This window comes from Bacillus rossius, chromosome 10, assembly GCF_032445375.1.
Source record: "Bacillus rossius redtenbacheri isolate Brsri chromosome 10, Brsri_v3, whole genome shotgun sequence".
NCBI classification, from domain to species: Eukaryota; Metazoa; Arthropoda; class Insecta; order Phasmatodea; family Bacillidae; genus Bacillus; species Bacillus rossius.
In genome coordinates this window covers 48,489,504-48,508,445 of record NC_086337.1, presented here as the reverse complement: position 1 = coordinate 48,508,445, position 18,942 = coordinate 48,489,504, and the positions used below count along the sequence as shown (strand labels likewise).

General features: G+C 41.9%; 2 protein-coding genes across 4 annotated transcripts in view; one reads left to right on the top strand and one right to left on the bottom strand.

The window, feature by feature from the left end:
- The window catches only part of LOC134536112 (uncharacterized), a 79,851-nt gene extending 78,352 nt beyond the window's left edge, over positions 1-1,499 (bottom strand). The window contains exon 1 of the mRNA XM_063375678.1: positions 807-1,499. The gene's annotated coding sequence lies outside the window, so the exon portion shown is untranslated. The remainder of the gene's footprint in view (positions 1-806) is intronic.
- The window catches only part of LOC134536111 (bestrophin-2-like), a 97,313-nt gene that overhangs the window by 51,606 nt on the left and 26,765 nt on the right, over positions 1-18,942 (top strand). The gene's annotated exons all lie outside the window — the stretch shown is intronic.

The following is an 18,942-nucleotide window of genomic DNA, read 5'->3' as shown; positions in this document are numbered from 1 at the left end:
CAGATTAACAGTGAACCAGTGGTAGAAGCAGCGCTAAGGTATAATTATTTGATTTGTAGCATATCACGAAATGAATCCGCGAATTTTGCAGGTCTCTAACAATGAATCACAGGTATTACAACAAACCGTTGTCACAAGTCAAGTAGCCAATGAGCAGGTGACATTTTTCGAGTCCGTAGAGGATTGTTGAGACTATCCTACAGGTCATTGGCAACGCGCCCTTACGCGCATGGTTAATACCCCGCATGAGTAGAGTGTAAAGGCGTAAGCCTGAGACACATCTATGTCCTCATCTAACCGCGCACACTTAGATTTAACTTAGGATAGGGTGAAAAATGTTTACTAATTTTCCAGTCCTAACAGTTGCCAACGAAACGCCAGCAAAATAAATAAATAAGCTCACGAATATTGTTCGTGAATGAAGGCAAAGCTGATACTTTGGAAACGTTACCAGCAGATATTAAATAATGTTTAAATATTATTTACGTAGCTTACTTCTTAAAACTGCATTCATGTAAACTGATTTTGTGTGAGACTATGTTGAGTGTTTTCTGCTACACTTATTTTTCTGAAAAAAGTCTAATGTGGCTTAATAACATTGATGCCTGTCATAAAAAAAATTCAAACGTAATTATACGTATACATGTTGAGTATAGTTTATGAATGGTTCACGCATTGCTGGAAAAAAAACATGTTTACACTTTAACACATCTTTTTGTTGTCGCATCGCGTCCATCGCGTCGTACATACGCAACTCTGAAAAATAAATATATGGTAAAAAAAGCTATAATAAAATAATCTCTTACCTTTCTTTATTCTTTTTTCTAAGCGCTCTAATGGCTTTCGATAGTTTTGTTCTTTTGTGTACTCTGCTTGGTGGAGGTTTCTTTGGCATTTTATTCCTGAATAAATCTCACGCTTACAACAAAAAACATCTAGCTAAATCACTGTGCTAAATAATAACAGAGAATTACCAATTACACGCCGAGCTAGACCAAACACGTTCTCTTATCTACTGAAAATGAGTACGTTGACATTCATATCAGTTTCCCGCGAAATCCCGTCTCCCCTTCGTAAACAGCAGACAGCTGAGGCAGGGTGGGAACGGGAGAAAGAACTGGCTACAAAAAGTTTGGGAAACTGTCGCAAGGTGTCACTACTGTCCAGCGCGCTTCATAATTCCTCGTATCCGAGCTTGCACGCTGCTCAAACTTCTACAGCTACGTTTTTACTTTAGGTCCGACTGCAATAAGCCAAAGACTAAAATAAAGTCAATCATTCAGCCGACAGATATGTAGGCGTTTGAATTACAAATGAAAACGCGAATATTATTAAATTCGTAAATGAATATCACGCAATTTCGTAGCAGCTCATTTATTAAAATTCAAATTGTAAATACGTTAAATAAATAATGATTACAGATAAAATAATGGTCACAGTCATATCTCCCGTGTCTGAAGATTTATCTGCAAAAGTTTTACCACTGAATTCTTTATAGTTATTTTAGTAAAGCTTGAATTAAAAAAATTCCCGAAAATCAGCAATAACTTAATTAAAATAGAAAAATAAAAAATAAATTTTACACTAGAATGGTTCAAATCTTCTCTAGCAGCTGAATCATTAACAAATATATTGTTTTTTTTTAATACGATGCTGGTGCACCAATCCCCTTAAGATTGAGACGTGCTGTAGTGGCAGGTTGAGCCGCTATCACAAAAAAAAAATAACGTAACGTTTTCACAGATATATCGCAAATGTTTTCGCAACTTGGCCCTTCCCCCTACATTACTTCCGCAACCGCCCCTCGATGTAAGGAACGCGCCCTTGACTCCTCGTGTTATTTCGCGGGCTCAGGCCTGCCAACTGGCCGGCCGTCTCATCACAATGCCCCGCGAGCACCGCCGGGCTTGATCCTCCCCCCCATCACCAACCCCGGGGCCGGGTTGTAGGGGGGGGGGGGGAGGAGGGAGAGTTGCGCAATGCGCGGTGACGCCAGTCACTCGTGTCGCTGCTCCGCGGGCCTTCAGCCTCCTGGTTGAGAAGGTCACGCCGCTCCCAAGTGCCTGAAGGTCCTGAAGTGAAGTGGTGGGTCCCACGGTTCCAGCAGCTGGAGTGACCGTCATTTCATTCGGCGATGGAAATGGACTAGAATCCAAATACGTTCAATTTTTTTTTTTTTTTTTTTTGCTGCTTTTGTGATTGGGCCACAGTTCATGCTCAAGGACTCGTGAGACATCGAATAAACCCTCAACGAAAGAAGTACCTCAATCAAAAGCACCCTCCAGTGAACATGGGTGGCGAGTCAGTCGCCAATGAGCAGGCGTAATTTTACCGAGTACTTACTTAGAGGATCGTTGAGTCTATCATAGAGGGCCTCGCGCCTGTCTTTTTGAATTTTATTTTCATTGTTTGTTTTGGTAATGCGGAAGAATTAAATTGTTATCACCTAATTTAAAGTGCTTGATTTTTTTTTAAATTTCAACTTAGTTTTTATGATACCGTATAAATGGCAGAGCATCGATGTATCAGAAACTTCTGTATTTTAGGTCAAAATATCGATATTTTTATGCCGATATTTCCTTAAAATCGATATTTTGTCATAGTTTCGTATTTGAATAATATTTTCACTTTTTTCTTTTAATTGGGAAAAAAATATAATCCGACGTTGATTATAAGCCCTTACAAAATAAATACACCATAATAGGCAACGATACAGATATTGGCGTTCAGTCTCAATGACATTTTTATGAAAATATTTTTATTTTTGTGAACATTGGTGCTTACTAGCAAAAGTAGGTACAACAAAGTATTTTTTTCAATTTTTTTAGTATTCTTTAAATGTTTGACTTCTTTTTCGCACAGCTATTAACAATTTATTCATATAAAATTATTTGAAAATTAAACAGTACGTTGGCGAAAAAGAAGCCATCGAAACATTCAGAGAAGAGTATACCTACTAGGTAGTAAATTTGTATTTTATGTGCTGGTAGAGTACAACTTTATAGGTAATCCCATTATAAAAAGCTTAGATTAATCAATAATTTATTATTACGTATACTTTGATATGAATTATATAACAAAGTAATCAAGTTTTAAAGTTTAGATAACTCTATATAACGAAATAATCAATATTTTTAGCGGATTTTTTTTTGTAATCGATATCATTCAAACGATATATCTAAAGATCGATATATCGACATGTGGAAAAACGTTTGCCATCACTATTTCTAGACTGTCGCTTGATATGAACCAGAAATATGGAAATATACACAGATGGAGCATAAGGTCCGATTCATGACGAGAAAGGGGGGTAAAGCCAAACGGGGAGAGGGATTTTAGTGTAGGTACTACACGTACCAATATGGCGGCCGTTTGTTTACCAGTGTATCAGCTGTACCTGAATTGGAGGCAAAATTATAGGAAAAAATGTCAATTCATATCATTTATATCATTTATATTATAAAGATTAGTTTTGGAAATTTTATATATATATACATATATATATACATACATACATACATACATACATACATACATACATACATACATACATACATACATACACATACACACACACACACACATATTAACCAGTAATATTTTGGTCTAGTTTTCTTTGGAACAACTTAAATTATAGTCGTTAGTAAAAGCTGACTAGAACAGCTAATTCAACTATAAAAACAAAATCCGCCATATTTATATGTGAAAATCAGAAGAATAAAAATGGGGGGATAAACGGCTTCACGCCTGACAGCTAATGCTTAGAGACCTGCAAAATTCGCGGATTCATTCGGTGATAGACCAGAATTCAAACACACATACCTCTTAGATAATTTTGCTGTTGGCTTACTGTTCATCTGGACGAATCTGAACTAGTTATAAACCCTCAACCAAAGAAGGATCGAATTACAGACAAACCAGCTGAGACGACTTGCAAGTCGGCAGCCAATGAACTTGCGTTATTTACCCGAGTGTACAGGGGTATGTGCAGTCTATCCTGAAGGCCATCGAAACCGCGAATTTTGCAGGTCTCTAGTAATGCTCCATCTGTGCCCTGTCCTGATCTCTGATATGAACGCAAGTGTTGCGGGGGGTGTCCTGGTCGGAGCGCGGTCCAATGGCTGTATCGACCCCGGTGTCCGTGGGGCTTAGAGGCGGCGAGCAGTTGGCTGGGCGCGCGGTGATTAGTAACCAGATATTCCCCGAGCTCATTCCCTGCGGTTCCCTTCCCCCCCCCCCCCCCCTCATCTCCTCGAGTCATTCGGGATTCCCTCCCTCTCCTTTCCAGTCTTCCCCGCTGTTTGGGCATAGTGCTAGAATGTGTGGTGGTTTGGATATTTGAATTTGGCGCCATCGATCGTGAGTGCGCCACTGTGGCGGCCATCTTGTTCAGCAGTGCCATCTGTAAATAGTTTCGTCAGTCTTTTACCGTTTCTCCGCGATGCTGGGCGTCATGCAGCTAAACTATTAGTTTCAATTCAGTTTTGTGAACATGTTTTGGTCCTCCGGGCCGGATATCTGTATGTTTGAGCCAGTTTATTCGGTGGATCGCATAAACAACGTAAAAGCCATTCAGATATCGGTCTTCTTTGTTCAAAAATAGACATGTGCAGTACCGTTACGAATCGCGTGCGTGACTTTATCCGGGACTATAGTGTTGTGCTATCAAGGAAATATCAGTGTATACGCAAACACTGTATTATTTGAGCTCATAAATGTATTTTACGTAATTTTGATTGCGTGCAAGCAATTATAGGCAACACATGTGGTTTTAGGTTAGGCCTAGGTTACCTATCTTGCATTGGTTCGTGTATTGCCGGTGCGTCCGAACGTTTTCAAGACCGTTACTTAAAATGTCAAATCAAGCCAAAACGCGTTTGCGCCTCGTTAAGTGCCGCATTACAAGACTTCTGACGCTCGCCGACGAAGTCGAGCGCAACCCGAGTCGCGCGGGACTTTTCAAGGCCACGTGTACCGATTTACACCAATTGAAGACAGACTTTGAAGAAAATCACATGCAACTTGCTATTCAAGCTACAGAGACCGAGTCGTTAGTGGAATCTGAAGCCAGCGAAAGGGAACTTGAGGAATTTGATGAAGCCTACTATAGGATACAGGAAGTATTTAACAAGATCACTGTTAACGAAACAGGCCAGAACAAACAACGCAATCAAATTGCCAAGACATCTTCGAACGTTAAGTTGCCGAAGCTGCAGTTGCCAGAATTCAAGGGTCTCTTGACTGACTGGCCCACATTTTATGACCTTTTCACATCCTTGGTGCATAATAATGAGGGCCTGTCAGATGTGGAGAAACACCAATATCTTCTTACATCACTATCAGGTGAGCCATTTAATCTAATAAAGACACTCCCACTGTCTAAGGAAAATTATATTCTGGCATGGCAAACTTTGGTAGATAGGTATCACAATGTCCGGGCAATTGCAAACATGCATTGGGACAAGATTGTGCAACTTCCTCGTCTGTCAATTGTTGCGCCTGACAAACTGAGAAATATGGTAGATGTTCTAAAGGAGAATCTGGGTGCCTTGAAAGTTCTCAAGTTGCCTGTTACTGAATGGAGCTTTGTGTTGCTGAATCTAATGTTACCAAAGCTTGATCCAGATACAAGAAATCAGTTTGAAATAGCACACAAAAATGTTCAAATGCCCACATTTAATCAATTGTTAGAGTTCGTGGAGCTGCAGTCTAAGGCCCTGATGATGTCAAATCACACTCCAGCTGTAGTGCCTGCCGCACGCCCTTTTCCAAAGAGGTCACTGCCTCAAAACCCAAATTTTAAATCCTCATTTCTAGTGACAGCAGAAGCAGAGCCCTGTAGTGCCTGTGGAGACATGCATGGACTTCACAAGTGCCCTGTTTTTACGGGTCAGTCAAGCGATGACAGGATAGAGTTTGTACGTAGGAAGATGCTGTGTTTTAACTGCTTACAAGGTCACAGAGTGAAGGATTGTAGGTCAAGAAGAAACTGTTATCACTGCGGCAGGAGACACCATTCTCTCCTTCACACTGCGGTTCCCAATCAAGAAGTGAAACTACCTGCAGGTGAATCCATCCAAGATATTTCTATGCCACAAGCAAGTCACAAGGAGGATGCTGCGACAGTGGTATCACTAACTTCTTCAACTGCAGTTTCAACCACTGTCGTTCTAGGTACTGCTATGGTACGAGTCCAGGATGCAAGTGGAATGCTGCAAAATGTTAGAGTACTACTCGATTCAGGATCGCAGAGCTCATTTATTACCGAAGAATGTGTTCATAGGTTGGGGCTAAAGTGTCGAAGGGCTAAGGTTCCTGTTGTGGGTCTGGCTCACTCTGTTGTTGTTGCTAACAGTGGTGCAGTTACTTGTTTTCTAACATCATGTAAGGGCGTAGGAACTGACGTTGTTACTGATGCTTTAGTGTTGAAGAACATAGCTGCCAATTTACCCACCATTCCCCTTCCCCACCATGTGAGAGACATGTATCGACATCTGGAACTAGCGGACCCATCTTTTGATACTCCAGGAGCAATTGATATCCTTCTTGGTGCTGATGTATATCCAGACGTGTTTGATGGTGGGCGGTACCAGCCTTCGAAGGGAGTTCCCGTAGCGTTGCACAGTATATTTGGTTGGGTTATTATGGGTAAGGTGACGCAGGTTGCAGATACTTCCAGTAGTGGTGTTGTCTCAATGTATGCGTCATCGGATACAGCCCTAACAGATACCATCCGCAAGTTCTGGGAGACCGAGGAGTTACCATCTGTCCAGCATTCCAGCCTAGAAGACACAAAATGTGAGAATCATTTTGTTGAGACTCACTCACGAAACCTCGAAGGAAGATTTGTACTGAGACTACCATTTAAGGAGAGAGACCCAGATTTAGGAGATACACGTAGTCATGCAGTTAAGAGGTTACGTCAGTTGGAATCCAGACTACATCACCAACCGGAAGCCTATACCGAATATTGCAAGTTCCTCCGTGAATATGAGCAACTGGGGCACATGCATTGTTTAGATAATGCAACTGGTCAGGAACGTCGTTACTTCATCCCTCATCACTATGTGTGCAAGGAATCCAGCTCAACAACAAAGTTACGAGTTGTGTTTGATGCCTCAACTCGCTCCACTTCAGGGAAGTCACTCAATGATGTTTTGATGACTGGACCCAAGCTTCAAAATGACATTGTGGACATAATCACTCACTTCCGTCTTCACAGTGTGGTATTAACTACAGACATCTGCAAAATGTATCGTCAGGTTCTCGTGCATCCAGACGATGCACCATACCAGGTAATTCTGTGGAGGGAGAACCCTGACCAACCAATACGTGAATTCCAACTTGACACTGTCACTTACGGAGTCTCAGCTGCTCCATTTATGGCAATGAGAGCCTTACAGCAACTTGCAATGGAAGAGGGTCCTCGGTATCCGATGGCAGCAAGGGTTGTGATGGATGACGTGTTTGTAGATGACATTGTGACTGGTGCAGCATCAGTCACGGAAGCTCTCGCGTTACAGCAAGAATTAATAAATCTCCTGAAACAAGGTGGTTTTGAACTAAGAAAATGGTCCAGTAATAGTAAGGCAGTTTTGGATGCAGTTCCAGAAGATCACCGGGAGAGTCCACTTAGTTTTCATGGTAGCAATGAAGTTATTAAGGTACTTGGTCTTCAATGGGATTGGAAGGCAGATGTTTTCTCATATCATGTTCAGCATGCCAGTGCAACAGTCACCAAGAGAACCATCCTTTCAGAAATTGCTAGGTTATATGATCCGCTAGGGTGGATTACTCCAGTCATCATTCGAGCCAAAATCGTTCTCCAAAAGCTTTGGTTACTGGGAGTTTCTTGGGACGACACCCCACCACTAGACTTAGTTGCTGATTGGCAGGTTTTCATTGGCCAGTTGGATGTCCTAAGCAAGCTGTCCGTACCTCGTCTTGTTTCTGCACCACAGTCTGAATACCAGCTCCATGGTTTTAGTGATGCACCCAATGAAGGTTACGCAGCTGTTGTGTATTTGCGGACTTCTAGCCACGGTGAAACAAAATCACATTTGCTTCTCGCCAAGTCACGTGTTGCACCACTGAAGACCGTCACACTTCCGCGACTTGAATTGTAGGCTGCACTCTTGCTTATCAAATTGATTGAATCACTGATCACAACACTGTCCGAGCGAATCCATATAAGTCGCATTTATGCATGGTGTGACTCGACCGTAGTGCTTGCTTGGATTAAGATTCCGCCACATCGGCTGAAAACATTTGTGGCGAACAAATTTTCTCGTATTCAGGAGAGCAAGGTTCCGGTCCACTGGAGACATGTTTCCTCTGCTGAAAATGCTGCAGACTGTGCATCAAGAGGACTCTCACCCAAGGAGCTTCTAACACACCCACTTTGGTGGACTGGGCCAGGTTGGTTGACAGCAGAGGTGGATTTATGGCCCAGTCAAGGATATACCAGTTCAGAGGAAGGTAAAGAGGAGTTGAAGGCAATCACGCTAGTCTCATTGGTTGGTCAGTGTATACCGAACATTCTTAACATCCTTTGTAGGTTTTCGTCCTGGTCACGACTGCAAAGAGTACTTGCGTACGTGTTGAGATTTGCATTAAATTTGAAGGTTTCAAGGGAGTTGCGACACACAGGTCCTCTCACTGTAGCAGAAATTGACGCTGCCAAGAAGGTGTGTTTGAAGCAGCTTCAGCAAGAGAATTTCAAATTAGAGTTTGATTGTTTGGCTGCAGCTCGCGAATGTTCTTCTGGAATTAAAAGACTACAGCCATTCATTGACGCTGATGGGATCATCCGTGTAGGTGGACGCCTGCAGAATTCACATGTAGCCTATGAAATGAAACATCAAGTCCTGCTTCCCAAAAGGAGTTTTGTGACAGAAATGATTATTGACTACTATCATGTCTTACACCTTCATGCTGGCCCCAGTGCCACACATGCTGCAATTCGGTGTGAGTACTGGATAGTGGCAGGTAGAGGAGCTGTCAAGACTAGGATACACGCCTGTGTAAAATGTTACAGATTCAGAGCCACCAATGTGCAGCCATCCATGGGAAATCTTCCACCAAGTCGAGTGCAACAAACAAGACCATTTCTGAATGTGGGTGTTGACTATGGGGGCCCTTTCCAAGTCAGGCTTTCGAATGGTCGAAACAGTCGTTCATCCAAGGCCTACCTATGTTTATTCATATGCTTAGCAACTAAGGCAGTACACTTGGAAGTTGTTTCATCATTGAGTACCACTGCCTACTTAAATGCCTTTTTCAGATTCGTGGCTAGGCGTGGACTCTGTAAGGCTGTTTTTTCAGATTGTGGAACCAACTTCATAGGGGCACGTCGCTACTTCAATGACCTTCAAAGGTACCTGAGGAACACCTCTAACTGGCATTGTGTAGCAGACACTCTGGCTACTCGTGGGATTCAGTGGAACCTCAATCCTCCATCTGCGCCACATTTTAGAGGCCTGTGGGAGGCAAGCATCAAGTCTGCGAAGTACCATCTCAAGAGAGTCGTTGGCCAGCAGATACTCACGTTTGAAGAGCTGTCGACTTTGTTCACTCAAATTGAAGCTGTCCTCAATTCACGTCCACTCTGTGCCATTTCATCAGATCCAAATGACGTGGAGGCCCTTACGCCAGCACATTTCCTTGTTGGCACTTCTCTGACATCTCCTCCAGCTGCAGACCTCACGGAAATACAGACCAACAGATTAGACAGATGGCAGCTGGTACAGAGTGCATCACAGCACTTCTGGCAGCGGTGGCACAAGGAATATTTGCACACTCTACAACCACGTGGCAAGTGGACCAAAAGCGAAGGTGACCTGCAGGTTGGTGACCTTGTCCTCATCAAAGAAGACCACCTTCCACCCCTGCAGTGGAAACTCGGCCGCGTCGCAACCCTACATCCTGGTCAGGATGGTGTGTCAAGAGTTGCTACCATCAAACTGCAGCATCGAGTAGTGAAGCGGCCAGTGATAAAATTGTGTCGGTTGCCAGTCAACTAAGAACCAGTGTAGTGAAACATAAAAAATGTTATTTTTGGTGGGCGGTATGTTTGGGCATAGTGCTAGAATGTGTGGTGGTTTGGATATTTGAATTTGGCGCCATCGATCGTGAGTGCGCCACTGTGGCGGCCATCTTGTTAAGCAGTGCCATCTGTAAATAGTTTCGTCAGTCTTTTACCGTTTCTCCGCGATGCTGGGCGTCATGCAGCTAAACTATTAGTTTCAATTCAGTTTTGTGAACACCCACCCTACTATACAGTCTGTGGCATCGTCACAGATACTCCTTCATCAGCGGAATTTTAAACATTTTTTTTTTGCAATGGGCCTTCAGAAAAACTGCCAGAGAGTTCCCCGCACACGATCAGTATAGACTGCCCAGTCCGAACTTACAGTTTGGATTGAATTGAGGCCCTCTGCACACACTGCTAGTCTTGTGGTTGCTGTTGCTGTTGAATGTAGAATACGGAAGAAACTTCGGATGTTGCAGTTGCACTTTTAATTAGAAAAAAGGGGGGGAAAAAATAGCAAAGAACCAAAGAGTATAATCAAAAATGTCTGCCCACGACACTCAGCTGATGGACTGACAGTTTGGACTGAAGGCTCTCGAGCCCACAGCCAGATTTGATGGGAAGCCATCAGTAACGTGTAACCTCAGTAACAAGCAAAAAAGTTTGTTCTCGTGTTGCAAACACACTTATAATGCGAAACCCGGGACACTAAATTGAACGTAGGATTCTTGAAAATAGTGCCGAACGTGATAAATAACCCGCAAATATTTTTGTTCTCAACTACATTTCTTGACGCGAATCAACGCGTAGTTTTTTCCGCACTCGCTGCCAAAATTCTTTGCCGTTAAAGATACGTAGACTATCGAATATTTCGAGTCGACTATCGAATAGTTCGAGTCGACTATCGAATATTTCGATTCTATGGAGATGGACGTTTGATACTCTGATCCCGGTTTTGGCAACACCGCGTGCGGACAGACGCCCGCGCGCGAGTGTGAAGGGACGCCTTTGAGAACTCGGGGAAAATGTGGACGCGTTCCGTCGGGGGAAACGTAAACCACCGATGGGAGGCGTTGACTTCATCACAACATGGCCGCTGTTATTTCCGAGAGATACGAATAGGACCGAGTCTCTAGTCTGTAATTTTACGTGGGGTTTTTCTTTTTCCCCCGCTGGTTTAGAAGTCGTGCTGCGGTCGAAGGAAAAAAAAAAACTTGTGATCCGACAGTGAAGAGCCTTCACGAAACTTTCGGCTGTTCGCCAGTAGTTTTGGACTTCAGCATTTTTAACCTCAGCGACGTTGCTTATATGCGAACATCCTTTTGAAATCAACCTTTGAAAAAGTCCATCGCGCGTCACTGAGAACGAATGACTGAAATCATCTGATTGTCCGGAATAAACCCAGTCCAGCGTCATTTCTGTATCTCAGAACCAGACAATTGAAAAACTTTTACAAGAGTTAAAAGAAAAAAAATCTTTCAATTAACCATCATTTATGCCTGTGACCTGAAAGAAAAAAAAAACTTATGATTAATTTTCTTCCACATAGGAAATTATTTTCAACAGCCACAATTACATAACTTTGTAACTGGATTCAATTTTTGCTCGGCTCAACTAAAACTTTGGACTTAATACTAAAATATTTTTTTGAATGATCTACAATTTTTATGGATTGGTAGAAAACGAAAGTTAAAGAAAAACTCTGCAAGAAAAACAAAACTCGTAAAATTATGACTTATAGTCTAGTTTGGCGTTAAGGTACATATGTTTGAACTGTTACCGCGAACGTGAGAAAGTGGGGAAGTACTGAATATCACGAGACAAGATGACTTTAACGATGCATGTCTAGGCATGTGGGGGCAATTAAAATTTGGATTCGATATGATGAGTAAGAAATATATATTTTTCTTCCAAAGATGGTCTTCTCGACCAGTGGCGCAGCCAGAAAAAAAGGAGGGGGTGGGGTGTGTGGAATATGGTAAACGATGATCAAGATGAAATGAAATTTTGAGCTACTTTATTTTATTTAAAAATCTTAACACAGATGTATATATATAGTTTAATAACATAGCCTTGATCTAATATCTGGATGAATTATTAGTATATAGATAGTGAGTTAGTTATTCTGTTGTATAATTTGTTGATGTCCTAATCTGTTTTATATGTATTTTTTTAATATAGGAACTATAATTCTTAAGGGTATTTATAGGGTTGTATATCAGTTAACATTTTAACATTTTTCTGAGAGAGATATACCGGTACGTCGGTGTTATTAAACCTCAAAACATAATTCCCACCGACGCGACAGAAGGAAATAATTCGGAAGTAAACAGCTGTCAATACATTTCTGACGGGTTTTATTTTTTCACTATCACAACATGTTTTCTTTCTGGTGCTTACCTAATACTTACTAGGTATTCCGCCTGCCAATAATTTTGCAGGGAATTATGCGTCCATTAAGTAGTATAATACTGACAGCAATATTTTATTAATAATAAATGTTTTTTTTGTGAAAAATTAAAAAAATTTTTGCTGTCACAAAAAAAATTGGAACGGTCTTATCGTTTTTTTTTGTAAATTTCAGATACTATTATACATATCCTTGCCTTTAGTTAAAAGGTTTCTTATTTAGTAAAAATATTTGAAATTAAAAAAAAATTAGACACAAAGGGCACATACTAACTTTTACATAAACACAGTTTTTCTTCTTCTTGAAATACATTGAAAAGAAATTACTTGCTAGCAGCCTATAGTAGGCAAATATTAAAATGATTAACGTAGTAAATTTATTAAAATCATTAAAATTTAAAAAAAATATATCAGTTCTGAAGTGATTTTTTATAGTTGTGTAAATGATTTGAGACAATCGTTTTCTTAGGGACTGTTGTATTGTGAGTTTTTTGGTTGAAAGCCAGCTCACTTAATGAAATGGTTTTCTCCTCGTGGGTGCCGGGCTGGCGAGGAGGTTGGTTAGGGGTTGGACGAGCAGCGCGGCGGGGCGGGTATTGATTGTCGGCGGCGGCGTGACCCGCACCGGAGCGCACCCGCGCGCCAGGGCCGCCAACCCCCTCCCCAACGCACCATCGCACCACCGCACCACCGCACCATCGCGCCGCCGAATATCACTGTCCCAAGGGCGGCATTATAAGTAGAGGCATGCATAGAGACCTGCAAAATTCGCGGATTCATTGAGCTCTAGGATAAACTCCACAGTCCTTTAAATACTCGTGGAAATGACACCTGTTCATTGGCTACTGACGCGTGAGACGTCTCAACTAGGCTGTCCGTAATTCGCGCACTTTCTTGGTTTAGTGTTTCCCATTGGCTCACAGTTACGGATAAAATGTGGGCCAATCGCAGAAGCGGTACGAAGGTATAGTTGTTTTGATGCTAGCCTATCGCGAAATGAATCCGCGAATTTTGCATGTCTCTAGCGCATGCATATTTCGCGAAAAGGTTCCATCAGCTGAAAGCCAAAACACCGTAGAATCGTCTTGTGTTTCGCGATTGGGCGCGTTTTTTTTTCCAGGTACATGTCGATTGTTACGACACCTATCACAGCAATATAACGCGGAAGCAGACGCGTCCTGAGTGGCTCGGTCAGATAAGGCAACTACTTCTCTCGCAGACGGCTGCCAATCACGGGGAAGAAACAGCTGGTGCGAGTATACGCGAAAAATGCCTGCCCCTAATTATAACACATTAGGGTAAGGTAGCGAATGAGCACTCACTGCCTTGTTGGGATTCAACATTAAAACCTAACTCGTTGGCCGTATTCCAGAACGTTGTCCAAACCCAATCCCTGTTAGGTATCGAAAGAGCAACCGTTTTAAACGAATGGTGCCCTGCACGAGGCTGGGCACTTAATTCCAATGCATTAATTCTAGCGGACGTTTGGCAACCACAGATAAAGATTTGCTACGCCAAAAATCCAACATATAGCAGCGCTACCACGTGCTAATAGATGGTGTGATTTTAGTTTTCTCAAGTACTTCGTGTCTTGGAATACCAACTCTCCAGATGAGGTCTTGCGCCGCCAGCAGAGTCCGAGAGTAGATCTGCGCCCTGTGCGAACGAGCAGCTGACGGTGATTAGATTTTTTTTTCTCCCTAACATAATTTTAACAGATGTATTGGGTTGGGAGAGGTCCGTGTTAGGGAAGACTGTGATTGAGTCCGAAGTCTATAAGCCTTATCATGAGGAGTTTTAAACCAATCTGTAAAATAAGTGTAATTTCACACAAAAATGTATGTATCAATCAATTTTAATGTAATTTTACACTTAACATATGTTGGTGTATTTTTTTATCTTGTGCTTAAGTAAAAAGGCTATCAAAATTGTCAAAAGTACAATTGCTATGGTTTCGTAAATGTGGCATAGCTGTTGGTGTATTTTTACTTCGTGATATATAAATTTGCAATGCATTCATTTGTATATTTGTCACAACTGTCAGTTAGTTTCACTGCATCATAGAGCAAATTTACAATAACATGTGGCTACTTCTTTTAAATATGTATATATATATATATATATATATATATATATATATATTTGTAGGTCTTAGCTGTTTATTAACAAGCTGTACATTCGTGTATTTGGTTTTATAGAAAAAGTTTTTTTCTTTAAATTACACCAACTGTACTAGTTTTTCAAAATCGCAAGACTAAAATGTAAAATTACTAAATCATTGCCTAATGTAATTTTGCGAATTTTCTTAGAGTTCATGAATGAAGGGTAGAATGCATCGTGTGCTTTAAGCGGGGATTGGCCAGCCATGGGGTCCAGGTAAAACCTGCATAGACATAGGGAAAACCCAACGGAAAATTTGCTGCCACTCATGTGCCGGGCGCTTCGACGTGATTGTGCTCTTGATGGATGGCGACTTGTTTTCGTCGCCCAAGACTGTGAGCGGGGGTAGACGTGGCAACGTCGCTGTTTCCTCGCGTGTCGGAGGTACAACGACCTGGTCAGTTCTGACCACTTACCCCGCGGAAACCGAGAATTATCCCCCTCCCCCCATCCCCACATCGTCACAAACTACACGCTCCGTCCCCGAAAAAATACCATGACTTTTTTTTAAACATAATGTCTACCTTTAAGAAAGATTTCAGGAGGAAGCCTCGAACAAGAGCAAAACCATTGAGCATCTCTACCCAGACTGGATTGGTGGGGGATGACCCTGCCTCTTTTTACTATCATATTTTGAAGGCTAATGTTACACTGTTAAAAATGTTCACTTTTAACTTACGAATGGTTACAAATTATCCAAGGATATTCGTAAATTTACTGCTTTCTTAGTTAATTTACGGACAATAAACACGAATCCAAAAGAATATTCTGGGTATATTAACAAAACTTTTAAAAAAATTGGTTATGTCGACAGTAAGAACACTCTTATTTTGTCAGTGTGTTTGTTTACCTGTGTTTAGAAGGAAACAACAAAAAAAAACCTCTGAAGTTGAAATACGGCGTAGTTTCTACAAAGATTCAGTAGTTAAGTTTGAAATTACGAAGAACTTTTGTTGAGTTGAGTTATTCGTTGAAAAGTCCGTAAATTTACTGCGATTTCCACCAGTGTAGTCCTGGGAGGAGGGGGGGGGGGAACTTTTCGGAAAGGCCGAGAAGCGTCACAGTAAAACAGCTAGTCGCCGTGTTCGTTACGCCCTACATTTGTAGGTCTGTCTATGAACACACACCATTTGTGTGCAATTAAAATTAAACTTAAAAAATATATATATTAAAATTCCTAATAGTGATTGATCACCGTGACTCAACAAAAAAAAATGACAAGGCTCCGTGATTTTAGACCTTTCAAATAATTAAATTCATCAATACTTGGGCTGTTATTGGGGTCACATCGAGTCTACACTGTCATCTTAGAGCAGGTATTGTGAGTGCGGTGACTGGAGAGAGAGTAGGTGAAGGGAGTGGGGTCGGAGGAAGGGAATGGAGTGGAAGGGGACTTGGGAAGTTGGGTATATCTTTTTTAGAGTAAAGGTTCTAGTCAAACTCTAAAAAAATTGGTTATCTGTAAAGTCGGTTTACGAACGATAGTTTAACGTGACAACGTCATAACAAAACATTGATGAAATGATTGCATACTTTTATGAATAAAATTGAATCATTTTTATTGAATTATCACTATTTTGTATGGATACAAAGAAGGAGTGAAATGAAATCTACAATTTAATTGATAAATTTACTTTTATTTGCACTCATTAATTCGAATATGTTTATTACTTTAACGAGCAGATTATTTTAACTATAACTTTTATACATGTTTGCTATTTAACTTCTTCCAATCTGTGTTATTCTGTTAAGGATAGGACGATGATAGGAAAAGTAGGAAACGAATGGGAGTGTTTCAAGTTTAATGTGCCTCGAAAAAGTCAAATCGATGGTTGTTCCAATCGAGTGGAAGAGAGATAGATACGGCGCAAGCGTACAATGAGCGTAACGGATCAAAGTGCAACGGGACAATGTGCGTAACGGGACAAAGCGTAACGGGACAATGTGCGTAACGGGGCAATGAGTAATCATTTTTCGTGCGTGCAGCCGGCGTTCATCTATTTATTAAACGTTGTCACGTCAAAAATTAATTGAGACGATGGTAATTCACCCCCGTGCCTTGCCTTGCAATCGAGAACGGGACCACTCGCTCCGACACGCGGCCTGCACCCGACTGCCCCACTGAGCCAACGTGTCAGGTCGGACGGACGTCGGACGGACGTCGGACGGACGTCGGACGGACGTCGGAGCGTGTCCGGCCGCGCAGGGCTCCCGTCTATAAAAAGACCCCGGGTCGAACCGCGGTGCGGGTCGCGGCCAGGGCGACCTTGCGTGAATGTCGCAGTCGCACGTGTCGCGAACCCGCGTCCTCGTGCCTCACGCTCCGCAATCGATCTATCGTCCCCGAGCCTCGCGCGCCGCAATCGATCTGTGGTGTTCCCCGCGCGGAGCCAGCCGTCGCGTCGCCACGCGACGAGTGTCGGTGGGAAAACCCAGTATCGACTGAAAAGTATCGATACTGTATTCAATGTACGCTCAAGATATTCGGGTGGCGTCTGTTTACGAAAAAAAAAATTAAGAATGTGCTGAGGGCGGACGAGTATTAATGTTTCTGTATTTAGTTTTTAAACTGTATGAAAATGGCTAAAATTCGTGTTTTTAATATGTATTTAAAAAAAAACTTCCTGTACAGATTCTTGAAAGTATTCAAAGGACTTGTATTGTGTCATTATCTCTGTCATATCTCTGTCCTATATTGTTAAGGTTACTGCTCATCTTTCATAGTTGTCCTATTACACGAGATAACTACGCGTCAGTTCAACAGCCTTACTCTTAGATATGATACCGCGCTAGAAGCGTCGCACTCACCACCCTGTCATGCTTTTGGTTTTGGTTTCCAAAAAATGCTATTTATTCAATAAGTATTTTGATTATAGAGGCCGTAGGGCCAAAAAAAAAATATATGCAATGGAAGAATAATACACACAAACCTTGCGAAGCAAACAAACAAGCAATTCCAGACGAAATTGTCTCTTCTTGCAGAGGTGATAATCGATAAGCACAAAAGGACAAATTATACATTAAAAAACACACTATAAACAGACATAAAATACATGGGGAAAAGTAGAATAAAAACCCCCTCCAAAGTCATGCTTTTGGACATAGGGAATGGATGCCCAGTTGTTGTCACGCTGCAGTCCCGAGGAGATACGCCCTCTCGGCACTCCAGCCCGCGAGTGTCACGTGACCGCTGCAGCCTTGTCGGGCGCTCGTGGAGAGACTGCCCGTGTCAACAAGATCCCTGATAGCGCCGTGTCAACAAGATCCCTGATAGCGCCGTGTCAACATTGCCAGACGCATTGCGATACACCTGCCGCCGCTTGCCGATAAGCTCTGCGCAATCCTTCGCCTGGGGCTGGATTGGACCACTCGCCGCGAACTGATTTACGTCCACAGTCGGGCTTTCGAATCCTCTACCTCGTGCCTTCTTCCGCCCGGTATAGCCTCTAAGCGCAAGTCTCTGAACTGGCGCGCAGTCTTCTCGTCGTCACAGGATAACTGTGAAATTTGAGCGGTGACCGTAACATTATATGGCCGAGAAATGAAGATAAAGGTGTTATGCAAGCCCCTTAAGTGCTTTCAAGAATCTGTACTGATTGTTTTATGCCTAAAAATTACTCTGAAAACACGCGTTTTAGGCATTTTAACGCTTCTAAAAATACAGTTTAAAAACTTAATCCGAAATTAAAAGTACTTTTCGGTCCTCAGCGAACTCTTAAATGTTATTCGTAAATAGGCCCCAATCGGATATCTTGAGTAGTTTTGAAATCGCGTTGTTTTTCCTGAAGCTCTGCACACCGTATGTGTGCCCAGGTAGGCGGGGCCCTTAACAGTTTGCTCTGTCACTTTTGTCCTTGGCTCCAAACGTCAAGCCTGAAATTACTGGGAGAACGTCAATTTGAAATCCCATAAATTTGTAATTTATGTATTTAATCAGATGTTTGGACAAGCAACCACTTCACTGCCATACAGTGCAATCGTGGTGTTTTAAATTTTAATTATAAGACTTAATGGACATATTAATGATTTTTTATATATAATGTATACTTGTTACAAACTTCATCGTTTATGAATTACTTTTTTTTAAAGTTATTTGAATGTATCCTTTTTTAGCGGGCTATTAGAAAATCGTATTCTTAAGGTTTAATTTTAAATTGTTGATGTGGTTAAAACGAAGCCTGCACACAGACACACACACACACAACTTCTGTGCGGACGAATGCATCGAAGTGTCGACTGCCGAGCAGAATAACGACGAGATTGCAGTCGATAGCAACCTCTTGAAACATCTAGAGATATGCGCCAAGTCCTCGCCGATATCGCGTTTCGTAGACATTTATCTC